Source organism: Sorex fumeus, unplaced genomic scaffold, assembly GCF_029834395.1.
Source record: "Sorex fumeus unplaced genomic scaffold, SorFum_2.1 ptg000002l, whole genome shotgun sequence".
NCBI classification, from domain to species: Eukaryota; Metazoa; Chordata; class Mammalia; order Eulipotyphla; family Soricidae; genus Sorex; species Sorex fumeus.
The window spans coordinates 69,288,284-69,300,608 of NW_026606059.1; positions in this window are offsets into that span (position 1 = coordinate 69,288,284).

Genomic DNA, 12,325 nt, shown 5'->3' on the forward strand with positions numbered 1-12,325 from the left:
ACTTAGAGTTACGCAAGCATTATATAACTCTGTATATAATAATATATTCTACAAACTGTGATGTCACACCATTTGCCATTTCTCTAGATGCCAAGGATAAAATGGTGAGACAATTTTAAAAGTATAATTTTTTTAATTGAATCAGTGAAAAAAACACAGTTACAAAGTTGTTCATTATTGGATTCCAGTTATATCATGTTCCAACACCTGTCCTTTCACCACTAGTTTACGTTTTTCACGAAAATGTCCTTAGTTTTCATGACCCACGCCCACCTCCGTGGTAGTCATGTAGTCAGCGCTCTCTCTCTCTCTCTCTCTCTCTCTCTCTCTCTCTCTCCTCTCTCATAAGAAATTCTTTCTATAAATCGAATTACCATGAGATACAGTTACAAATCTTTCATGGTTGAAATTCAGTCATACAATGATCAAATACCCATCCCTCCACCAGTGTACATTTTCCACCACCAATGTCCCCAGTATCCCTTCTGCCAGCCCCACGCCAACCTATCCCTTGCCTCTATGGCAGACAATTTCCTTCTTACTCTCTCTTCTTTCTTCTTACTCTCTATCTTCTTTGGGGCATTATGGTTTTTAATACAGAAATTCTTTCTGACCAATGCCATCGTGATATGTGCAGTCTCAGGCTTTAATATATTAGGCTCTATTTCATAGGATATAGCATTGAAATAACACTACATGCTGATTAACAGCCATTTGGCATATTACAGTGCTCACAACCATGCTACATTCCTATTGAAAATTAGCATTTACACCCTCCTACCTCAATTTTCAGTTAGAATCTCTGAAATACCAATCATATTCAGTTAAAAACAGTTCTGGAGGCTGGGATAATAGTGTAATTGGTAAGGCACTTACCTTACACACAGCCGACCTGGGCTTGATCCTTGACCTCCCATATGATCCCATGAGCACTGCCAGGAGTGATTCCTGAATACGGAGCCAGGAGTAACTCCTAAATAATGGTGAGTGTGGCCCCCAAACAAACAAAAACATTTGACTGCATATCAACATTTGAGAAAAACTCTTTCAGAACAAAATTAACACCATTTGAAGTTAGAAACTTCAAGGGTTACAGATCAATGGTTGCTTTCCTGACTATATCATTTTAGGAATAAATTTAACAACATCAGAACTTAATTTAAGAGCTAGATGTGTAGGCAGAGGAAATGTCAGCATTATGGTACAGTGGGTAGGTTGCTCACCATAACTGTGGCCAATCTGAGTTCAATTCCCAGCACCACATATTGTTCCCTAAGGATCGCCAAGAGTGATCCAAGAGTGCAGAGTCAGGAGGAAGCTGTGAGCACTGCCACCTCTGGCCTAAAAATGAAAAAGAAAATTATATAATCCTTCCAATTGTCTCACAGTCCTTGTGAAGGCATGCTCATTGTCAGTATGCAATATAAATATTATTTACCAAAATTTTTTTAAGTTGAAAGAAATATATTCTTGGCATTATTTATGTTTAATGCATTATTTGCATCATTTATAAATATACTTTAAAGTTTTTTTTTATGACTGCAGAAACATGCAAGTACATGCTTTGGATAATATCTGGAAACTTACAGACAGGATCGTTGTACAGCAGGTACAGTAAAATTCTGGGTTCTAATCTAATTTTTGTCATATAGATTCAAACTATAATTGTTTTTGAAATAGGATTATTCCCTTACCTAGTTTGTATCATGTTTCTAGGAAAAGTGAGTGGGGTTAAACTTCCTACTGATCTAAATTAAACACCTGGACTTTGGAAAAATGCCATCTGTGATGTCCTTTAGGGAAACGTGCCCAGTGAGACTATTTTGTTACAGAAAAGCACTAGAGAAGTAGGTGAATAGTAGGTGAATAAGGAGTATTCAAATAAGCCATTTTGAAATCTCTTCACTTAATTATGTCACATTTCTCTACCACACCAAATTTTGCATGAACTTTTTTAAATAGTAGTATACAGAATTTCTATGTGAAAATTGTTAGTACAGTCAGTAGTCTAAGAGAACATAGAAATAATGAAATTGATACCTCACTCTCCTCATTTTACATTCTAAAAATTTGTATTAGAAAACTAAGCAGAACCATATTGCTTCCATAATGAAATCCCCTACATACAATGTGATACAGTTTTTTTAAATATCAAAAACTTCAACCAAAATTTCTCCAGTATTACAGTATGAATGCCAACTGACACCATTTTTATATTGAAGTTGAAAAATTTCTGAAAGATATGATCTGTTTTTTTTTTAAATTATTTGTATGGAGCAATAGCACAGAGGTAGGGTGTTTGCCTCAGAAGCCGCTGGCCCGGCCAAGCCAGGTTCGATTCCTCTGCCCCTCTAGTAGATACCGGCAAGCTACTGAGAGTATTTCACCCTCACAGCAAAGCCTGGCAAACTACCCGTGATGTATTCGATATGCCAAACACAGTAACAAGTTTCACAATGGAGACGTTACTGGGCCCACTCGAACAAATCAATAAACAACAGGAGGACAGTGCTACAATACTATTTTAACAAAAATATTTTTTCATAATAAATTTTTTATATAAGAGAAAAAACTGAAGCTTAGAACTTTAAACTAATTTAGCATTTGAAAAAGTCAGTATATAAGCAGAAATCACCAGAATAATGAATATTTTACAAAGGTAAGTTGAAATGCTTTACCCTCACTGTTTTTTTTGTTGTTTTATAAAAATTTTAGAGGATGGGGTTACTAGGACCTGTTACTAAAATAGCTGCTTGTTATTTTTAAATAACGTCACTATAACCAATAATAGGGGCTGGAGCGATAGCACAGTGGTGGGGCATTTGCCTTGCACGCAGCCAACATGGCTGACCTGAGTTCGATTCCTCCGCCCCTCTAGGAGAGCCCGGCAAGCTACCGGGAGAGTATCTCGCCCGCATGGCAGAGTCTGGCAAGCTACTCGTGATGTACTCAATATGCCAAAAACAGTAACAATAAGTCTCATGATGGAGATGTTACTGGACCCACTCGAGCAAATCGATGAGCAATGGGAGGACTGTGATACTGTGATAACCAATAGTATAATTTATTCTTTTCAAATTGATCAATTCAACTGTTAAAATAAGAGAATAACTTTGGAAACACTTTCATGTTTGATATGTCATTATTTACAACTGCCGAGTTATGAAAGCAAATTGTCACTTAGTGGACAAATGGATAAAGAAGACATCTAGAATCAGAGACCTAGAACAGAAGATAAGATATCTGAAAAGTCCCCTGAGCACAGAACCTAGAAACTCGTACAGTGGATAAGGCATTTGGCTTGCACATGAAAGACCCATGTTTGATCTGTGGCATCACATATGGTTCCCTGAGCACAGAAGCAATATAAGCCCTAAGCCAGCCAAATGTAACCAAACAATTAAAAAATCACCTATAGATTTCTTTCCATAAAAGTGTATGTACACATACATACACATATATATCATCTTTATCATAGACATGCATGTATATAAAATATGTACATGCACATGCATATCTGAGAAAGGAGTAAGAAATCCTATTATTTGCAACAATATAGATGAACCTTAAGTATTATGTTAAGAAAAGTCAGACAATAAAAGACAATTATAAGAAATTACTATGAGCAGAGTATGAGAAATTCAGACATACAGTAAAATAGTGTACAGAAGTGTGCGAGATATTGGGAGTTATTGATCAAAGGTTACAAATCTGTAACTAGAGGATAAATTGTACAAAATCTTTAATGTTCTCAACACAGAGAGGAAATTACATAATATGAGATCAGTGATGTTGACTGATGCTAGCATGGTAATCATAATATAATTTATAAATATACTTCAGTGCAATATTTTATACACCTTAAACTTGCACTGTGTCATTATGATAATTGTATCACATATGCAATATACAAATCTATATACCAAATACTTATTTCATGAATTTTGAGACTCCATCGACAGAGAAGGAATTTACATTGCTATTTTATTCTCATCCCCTCTCCTATTTCTGACCTATCTTGAGAAAATGTATAGCTCAGAAATAACGTTCCCTTAAGTCAGATTCTTCTCACCTATCATTCAGAAAGGCATAAAATGGCTTTTGCTATGTTATTTCCTTAAAGCATTCCCTCCTGGTCACCACTAGCTCATTTTAATGTGAAATCACTTCTAAATTGTTACTAAGCCCATAGGGCATTCCTTGGTGTTGAATCACACATAAAGTTAAAATTCTAAGAGCCAAGGACTAGAGTAATAGTGCAGGAGATAACTGCCTTCCACAAGGTGGACCCAAGCACCGCAGGGTGTGGCCAAAAACAGAAAGAAATAAACCAATGGTGAGATTATAGATTTAGTCCATTTTTCATTACCCATATAGCAATAAAATAACACTAAATATTAAGCTAAAATAGAAAAGTGAATTAAATGCTACATTTTTTGCTGGAGGATAATTATATAGACACAAACATGACAATATTCTACCTTTTAAAATGTTATAATAAATACGAACATTCATTATATCATAAGTGCCTTGCAACATAAAAATTGCATTTTATATAAGTAGCAGAAGCAGTTTATATAGTTTAGGTGCATATCATCCCACATTTAAAACATGTCTTATTTATCATTCTACACAATTATATAAACTTCAGGAGTTGCTGAGTTCCAGAAGAATATTTGTAGGATAATACTGTTCTGTCTTTCCTGCATAGCCTCAGGAATAGTTGATAGTTGATAATTTATTGATAGTTTATTGGACTGAGGAAAAGAGAAAAACATCTTGAGGAGGTATTTTGCCTGGGGCAGTCAGGAAGGGCTTTAGAATACATTTTAGGTGGGCCCTCAGGAAAGACTTTCTTATGTTGATTTGGCCAGCTGACTGGCTGGAGTGTCAGCCCAGACTGCAAGGAAGTTGGAGAGATAAGGGAGCTGGAGAGAGAGAGAGAGAGAGAGAGAGAGAGAGAGAGAGAGAGAGAGAGAGAGAGAGAGAGAGAGCAGGGCTGCAAGATGGACCACAGAGAGACTAGCAAGGGGAACATGTGCTTGAGAGAACCTAGGCCCTCCATAACATAAATTTCCTTTATGGGATAAACTTCCTTGTAATAAACTGCTACTAAGATCAACCGGCCTGGCCCTCCTCTCTCCCTTCATCTGCCCTTAGCCAACAGTTGTCCTGATCCAGGCCACACACAGGGCACCGAACACAGGCGGTGAGATAGAGCCCTCCAGAGAGCCCGAGAACACACAAACTTCTGTGTGCATAGTTTTTTACAAATATTGCTCTTCATAACTGTTTTAGGTATACTTTGTTCTGTGTTCAAAGCTGATATGTCAGTCAAATCTTAAAAATATTCTAATCATTGTTCGTTATTGAAAGAATCCATTTTAGGGCATCAAATTTTTGCATGCTTCAGCTAACTTGCAACATTGCTTTCTGTAAAACTGCTTGGCTGCTTGGCACTTGGGGGAAGGGAGGGAACCTGGAATGTGAATTGGGCATAACTTCTTGTAAACCCAAGTATGGTAGGATTCAGGTGCATTCACCATCCAAGGGATGTATTGTCTCAGCAAAAACCCCTGTCGACATTTTGGGTAAAGGATAACTTAGGTTGTGTGCAGACTGCCCACGCTCCAGGAATGTATTGTTCTAGCTAAGACCCTTGTAAATGTTGTGGGTAATGGATAATTCAAAATGCGGGAGATGACCTAAGGCTTAATGATTCCGGCTATGACTTTGCTTGTGCTGACAATCAATGTATGTAAAGGCTGATCTTTGAATCTATAGGCTAAGGAGTGATGTAATTTTAAATGGATTGGTCAAGAAAGTATATGTTGTTACAAAGCTATTGGCTATGAAATGCACGGGCTTTGTTGTAACGGTTGATGAAGGCCTATATAAGATCCACTTTGAAGAAGCTTGGGGCCCTCAGCCACTGCCCACTCTGGGGTATGCCGTGGAGCCCCAGCATGCTGGTCTAAATAAACACGTTTTTACTCCTGCAGGAATTGTGTCTGTCTGGTCTCTCCGTGCCTCCCAGGGCCAGGGGACTCCCGATCCCAACAGTTATAAAAACGAGTGTTTTCTTATGCCCATACTGTTAGATAGATAAAGTCATAACCATACTTTGGTAAGTTATTACTTAATATCCATCAATCCCATCTTTTCTGGGGGTTTTTTGGGCCCATCCTGATTGTACTCAGGATTTACTCTAAGTTTTGCACTCAGGAATTACTCCTGGAAATCTTATATCATCATATATGGTGCCAGGGGTTGACTACATGCAGGGAACTTAAGTCAAAGAATTTGGGATTTCTTCTTACGAGAATAAATGTATACCATAATACACACTTACCTTGACCACATGCTGGGAACTTATGTCAAAGAATTTGGGATTTTTTTGTTACGAGAATAAACGTATAATAATACCCACTTAGGAAAAATGTCAAAACATGTATGGTTTTACTGTTATTTATATTAAATTTATTTGGCATAACACAGGTTATAAATTATGGAAGAAAATTTCAATAAATGCAATGAATATGTTTATTATTTTATTTTATTTTTATGAAGTTGTTCACAATAGTTCATTACAAATAATATTCAAATACCAATCCTACCACGGTGCACCTTCCCACCATCATAAGAGCAAAGTGTGTGAAGATTGTTGTGCTTCATCCTGAAGCCATTTAAGCCCTTATAGTAAGAGATTACAAGCACATATATTAAAACCAAACAACTGTATGCTACTTTTGGTACGTTAGTGGGCTAGAGTATATGAGGTCGTGTGGCCCCAAATGCAGCACATTCTGTGTTGCTCTCTTCCAAGAGCTTTATTTCAAAGACTCTGGATCTTGACTATTGATGAGATTATATGGCACCGGGTCAGTTTGTGGGTGTGACTGCAAAGCTACTGGAAAACTGGGGAGCCGGGGGACAGAGGCCAAGTCCTGTTAAAACAAAGCTTGGAAATCTCAGTCATGGGTCCCGCATAACTGTTTTATTCTGCAGGTTCTCACATAGGTGAGGCTGGTCCAAGCTTGTGGAGAGCCACCTTCCCTGACGGAAAATTCTTTACAAATCATGACAGACTAGGTTTTCAGGGTTCTTGCTTCACCTTGCAGAAAGGAATTTCAAGAGCAGGCAAGCAGTGAAGTAAAACAGATATTATTTGTAGGGTTTTTGAAGATGTGGAGGGGAGAAAGAGACAGAGACAGAGACAGAGATGGAGAGACAGAAAGAGTGGAAAAGAAAGAGAGAGAGAGAGAGAGAGAGAGAGAGAACATGCTCATGGGAGAACAGCTTTCTGAAGGGCAGAGAGAGACATACACTGAATATATTTATATGCTTATTTAGTTTTTTCTTTCTATTCTTTTATTTTGTTTTGCTTTTCTGCCATACCTTGGTGATGCTCAGGGATTCTTCCTGACTCTGCTCCAGAGATTTTATGGGATGCCAGGGAATCAAACCCAGGTCTGCAAAGTACAAGTCAAATGCCCTACCCACTGCACTATCTCTCTGGCCTCAATACCTGAAATTCACTAAATATATTTAAAGAGATGCTAGGAACCAGAGCAGTAATACAGCGGGTATGTCACTTACCTGGCATATACAAACTCACAGTTTGATCCTCAGAACTGCGTATGGTTCTTCACCATAGCCAAAAGTGATTCTTAGGCTGACATCCAGGATTAAGTCCTGATGATCTCTGAGGGTGGAACAATCCAAGTTTTATCCCTGGCACCCAAATTAATAAACTAACTGAATAAAAATAAGCTATATGACATCATACATTTTTCTCTGTTTTTATTTTTACTTTTGCAAAAGGTTCTTCAAGGATACCTAGGCATAAGGATACTTCACTGTCACTGTGACTGTCCTCCCGTTGTTCATTAATTTGCTCAAGCAGGCCCAGTAACGACTCCATTGTGACAATTGTTACTGTGTTTGACATATTGAATACGTCATGTGTAGTTTGCCAGGCTTTGCCGTGAGGGCGAGATACTCTCATAGCTTGCTGGACTCACCGAGAGGGGCAGAGGAATCAAACTCGGGTGGGCCATGTTGGTCACTTGCAAGGCAAACACCCTACCCACTGTGCTATTGCTCCACCCAAGGATACTTAGATTTAGAACAAATAACATTTTAATAGAATTTTTATAATTTCAAGTATTTTTGTATTTAAATCAACTTCATAAAAATTGAAAATTGTCAGTTGATTACATCATCATGGTTATAAAATTATTAAGAAAGAAAAGTATAGGTTAAAAACCTAGCCTCATTAGGACCAGAAAAAAACAATTCCAAACTCCTCTGAGTTTTTAAGTTGGCAAAAATTCAAACAAATATCAGGTCAATTGATAAGAGGAAAAGCCATGAAATTAGCTTAATAATAACATATATACCTCCTATGTACGCTGGAGATAGTCATTAAGACCCAGTAACTTACTCATATCATTTCAGAGATTACATTTTTTGGTATAATTTAGTCTAACTTTTAATCTCATTGTAAAGAGTGTGTGTCAAATTCATATCAGGTTCATTACTGGGCCTGCTCGAGCAAATCGATGAACAACGGGAGGACAGTGCTAGTAGGTACTATTTAGAAATGTTTTATTTTCCTGTTTAGAAATGTTTATTTTCCTTTTCAGTCTTCAGAAAATGATTAGGTATATATCATGTTCCTGTTGTTTAAATTACGAACCTAAATTTCAACAAAGCTAATGGTTTTGTTTACTTCTATACAAGTACGGAGAAACAGAGGACATTAGAATTCAAGTTAGCGTGACTTTCAAACCTTTGGACTTTACTCTGCAGTTGAAAGAGGTAAAATGCATTAGAACAAAAACTATCACATTGCAAATTAAACTGAAGTGAATAAAAGTTAGAAGAATTAGCATAATTGAAAATATTTAAACTAAGAATAAAGAGATACTATAAGAGAAGATACATAGTGTTAGTCAAGACTGTACACTAAGAATTTTTGACTTGTAGAAAGTCTAAGATAGTCAATTAAAAACCTAAATAACCTAATACATGGTTAGTAAAAATTCACTGAAGTATTTAAATATTAAAAGTTAAAGTGTTTTTTGGCTGGAGCGAAATTATAGTGGGTTTGATCCTCGGCACCAATATGCTCCCCAAACCCACCAGAAGTGACCCCTGAGTGCAGAGTCAGGAATAAGCACTGAGCAGAGTTGGGTGTGGCCCCCAAACAAAGAATTTCTTGATTTGGTGTTGCACATATTTCCAAATTTACTTTAAGATTCCTAATAATAATGGAAGCGACATGAGTGGCATGTCTGAATTAGGTAGGAAGTCCCTTCCCTAATTCTTTACTTCCATACCATTCTTCATTCAGTGATTTTATATTAGTTATCACTATTGCTTACACTCTCTTGATACAAGAGATTTCCTTTCTTTCTTTATTATTTTCCAAATTATGAGAACATATATTAATCATGAATAATATCCAGAAATTATTTTTTAAGTACTAATGCTCATCTAAATCATGCTTATAATAGTAGTGATAAAAGTTGCTTAGGATTTAAAATTATATAAAAGAATGAATGCATATAGGAAGCTACATTTGGGAGAATCCATTGTAACGAGTAGGCAAATTTCTCTAGAAAATGTGAAGAATCATGAATCTGGAAATTATATATTCTTTTTCTTTCACTCACTTCTACCCTCTCGAGAGAATCTCACCTACATATACTGATTAAAAGACATAAGGTGAAATATAGACTTGGTGTATATGAAACAGAATGAGTTATGCTCTTTTAAATTAGTGATATGTGAACCACAAAGCTTTGGGAGGTTGAGTTCATTTTCTTTATCTGAACTTTCTTTGATGAAGAAATAAGGATAGAAAAATGTGAGACTACATTATCTCATGAGAGACCTCAAATATCTGTTTCTGCCTCTAGCTTTAATATATTTAAGGCTATCAAATTTTTACTCTGTTTTATCTTTAATCATTATCATTTTTTGTGAACTAAATTTAAAAATAGAAATTTGAGAATATGTTTATCCCTTCACCAAGATTTCGATTTTTCATAATTTTAAAGATGTATAGTAAATTTAACTCAAGATACAAAAATAAATATAACATTTGAGTTTCTGTTTTGTGATCATCACTGTGACTGTCACTGTCCTCCCATTGTTCATCGATTTGCTCGAGCGGGCCCAGTAACGTCTCCACTGGAGACTTTGTTGTTACTGTGTTTGGCATATCGAATACATTGCGGGGAGCTTGCCAGGCTTTGCTGTATGGGTGAGATACTCTCAGTAGCTTGCCGGGCTCTCTGAGAGGAGTGGGGGAATTGAATTGGGGTACGGCCATGTTGGCCGCGTGCAAGGCAAATGCCCTACCTGCTGTGCTATCCCTCCAGCCCTATAAAAGTTTTAAAATCGTACATGTTCTTACATTTCTCAGCAGTTTACTTTGGTTTCACATAGTACCTTATTGTGTGGATATATGATTATTTGTTTCATTATTTACTAAATTATAGATATTTGGGTTCTTTAATAATTTTAGGTTATTATGAATAACACTAATATAAACACATCTTTATCAGAATGTATCTCAGGTAATAGTTAAGAGATGCGATGCTGGGTCAAATGATAATTTATCTTTAATTAAGTGGATACTAGCCTACTGGTTTCCAATGTTTCTAATACTATATTATTTCCACCAGCAGTGAGAGTTTTATTATATTCAGCATATTCAAATACTCTATATAAATACATATTCATTCTATATTAAAAACTTTCTTGATTTGTAAAATAATGTAATGAATAAGAGAAATAATTTATAATCCATTGGTCTGATATGGAGTCAATGTCCCAAATATGTAAGAAATTCATTCAAGTCAATAGCAAAACAAGTCAAAAACAAGAAAAATAATTTGATTTTTAAGTGAGCACAGACTGTGTTTGTGTGTGTGTGTGTATCAAAAATAGCACATTTATAGACAATAGGCAAATGATAGGGGCTCATCACCATTCATGTAATGAAAACTACAGTTAAATTATCAACTAACAAGCAGTTAGGATGGATATTATCAAAGATAAGGTATAACAGATACTAACAAAGACATGGGAGTGGAGGGATAGGGAGAGCTCTTGTGTACTGTTACCCAGAATAAAATCTGTCAGAACCACTATGATAAATTGTATAGAGGTTTCAAAAGAAATTTAAATGGAACTGATATATTCAAACAATTTTACTTCTGTGTATATATCCAAAGAATATGAGTATCTCAGATTTCTGAATTTTTATGATTGTTGAAGCAATATTCTTAACAACCAATATATAAAAATAATCTTTGTCCATGAGGAACATGGCAAACACAACAAGTCTGTGGAAGCAATTTTTCTTTCTAGCCACAACTTAATTTAAAAGTGATAAACTGAAATCATGATGAACAGAGTTGAAGTATCTTCATACAAATCATAAATGCACTGTAGCCCTGTAGCAGTTCGAAAGACTAATCAAACCATCTAGTAGCTGGTTTCCTCCGAATCATAAATGACCACTGGGAAAAAAAACTGAAAGAATACTTGTGTCAGATGCTTTACTATTTAGTATACCATCATGATTTTAAATAAAAAAAAATAGACTATGTGACATGAAGTTCAAATAAGGAATGCTGTCTTTAAGCCTATTTAGCAAAGGAAAACTATACAGGATTTTCAATATTTGTAAACATATTTTATGAAAAAATACTGCCTTATTATTATATATAATTGTTGCATTAAAATTGCTGTACAGTTTTTAAATGTATTCTGTCAGTTTAAGAAAAGAAAAAGGAGCAAAATGATAAATTAAATTTGTTTAAAATCATTGTATCACTGTAATCCTGTTGTTCATCGATTTCCTCGAGCAGGCACCAGTAACGTCTCCTTCATCCTAGCCCTGAAATTTTAGAAAGTGCCACATTCTAGGCTCTGTCAGGGTCAGGAGAATGAGACCCATTCTTGTTACAGGTTTTTGGTATATTCAATATGCACTGGGAGTTTGCCAGACTCTGCCATGTGGGCAGGATACTTTTGGTTAGCCTGCCAGGTTCTCCAGAGTAAGAACTAGATGATAAGATGTCGCTCAGCTGGCGCACTTCCAGGAGCTGGGTCTTATAGTCTCTGGGTCTTGGCCATTGATAAGATTACACAACGCTGGGGGACAGTTGGTGGGTATAATGCCTACATACTGGTAGATGAGGGATCTGGAAGGAGGAGACCCAGTCCCAATCCGAGCAGGTTTGGAGATCTAAGCCCTGGGTCCCGCACACCTGGGTTCCTCAGCCGGTTCCTTCATGCGTGAGTC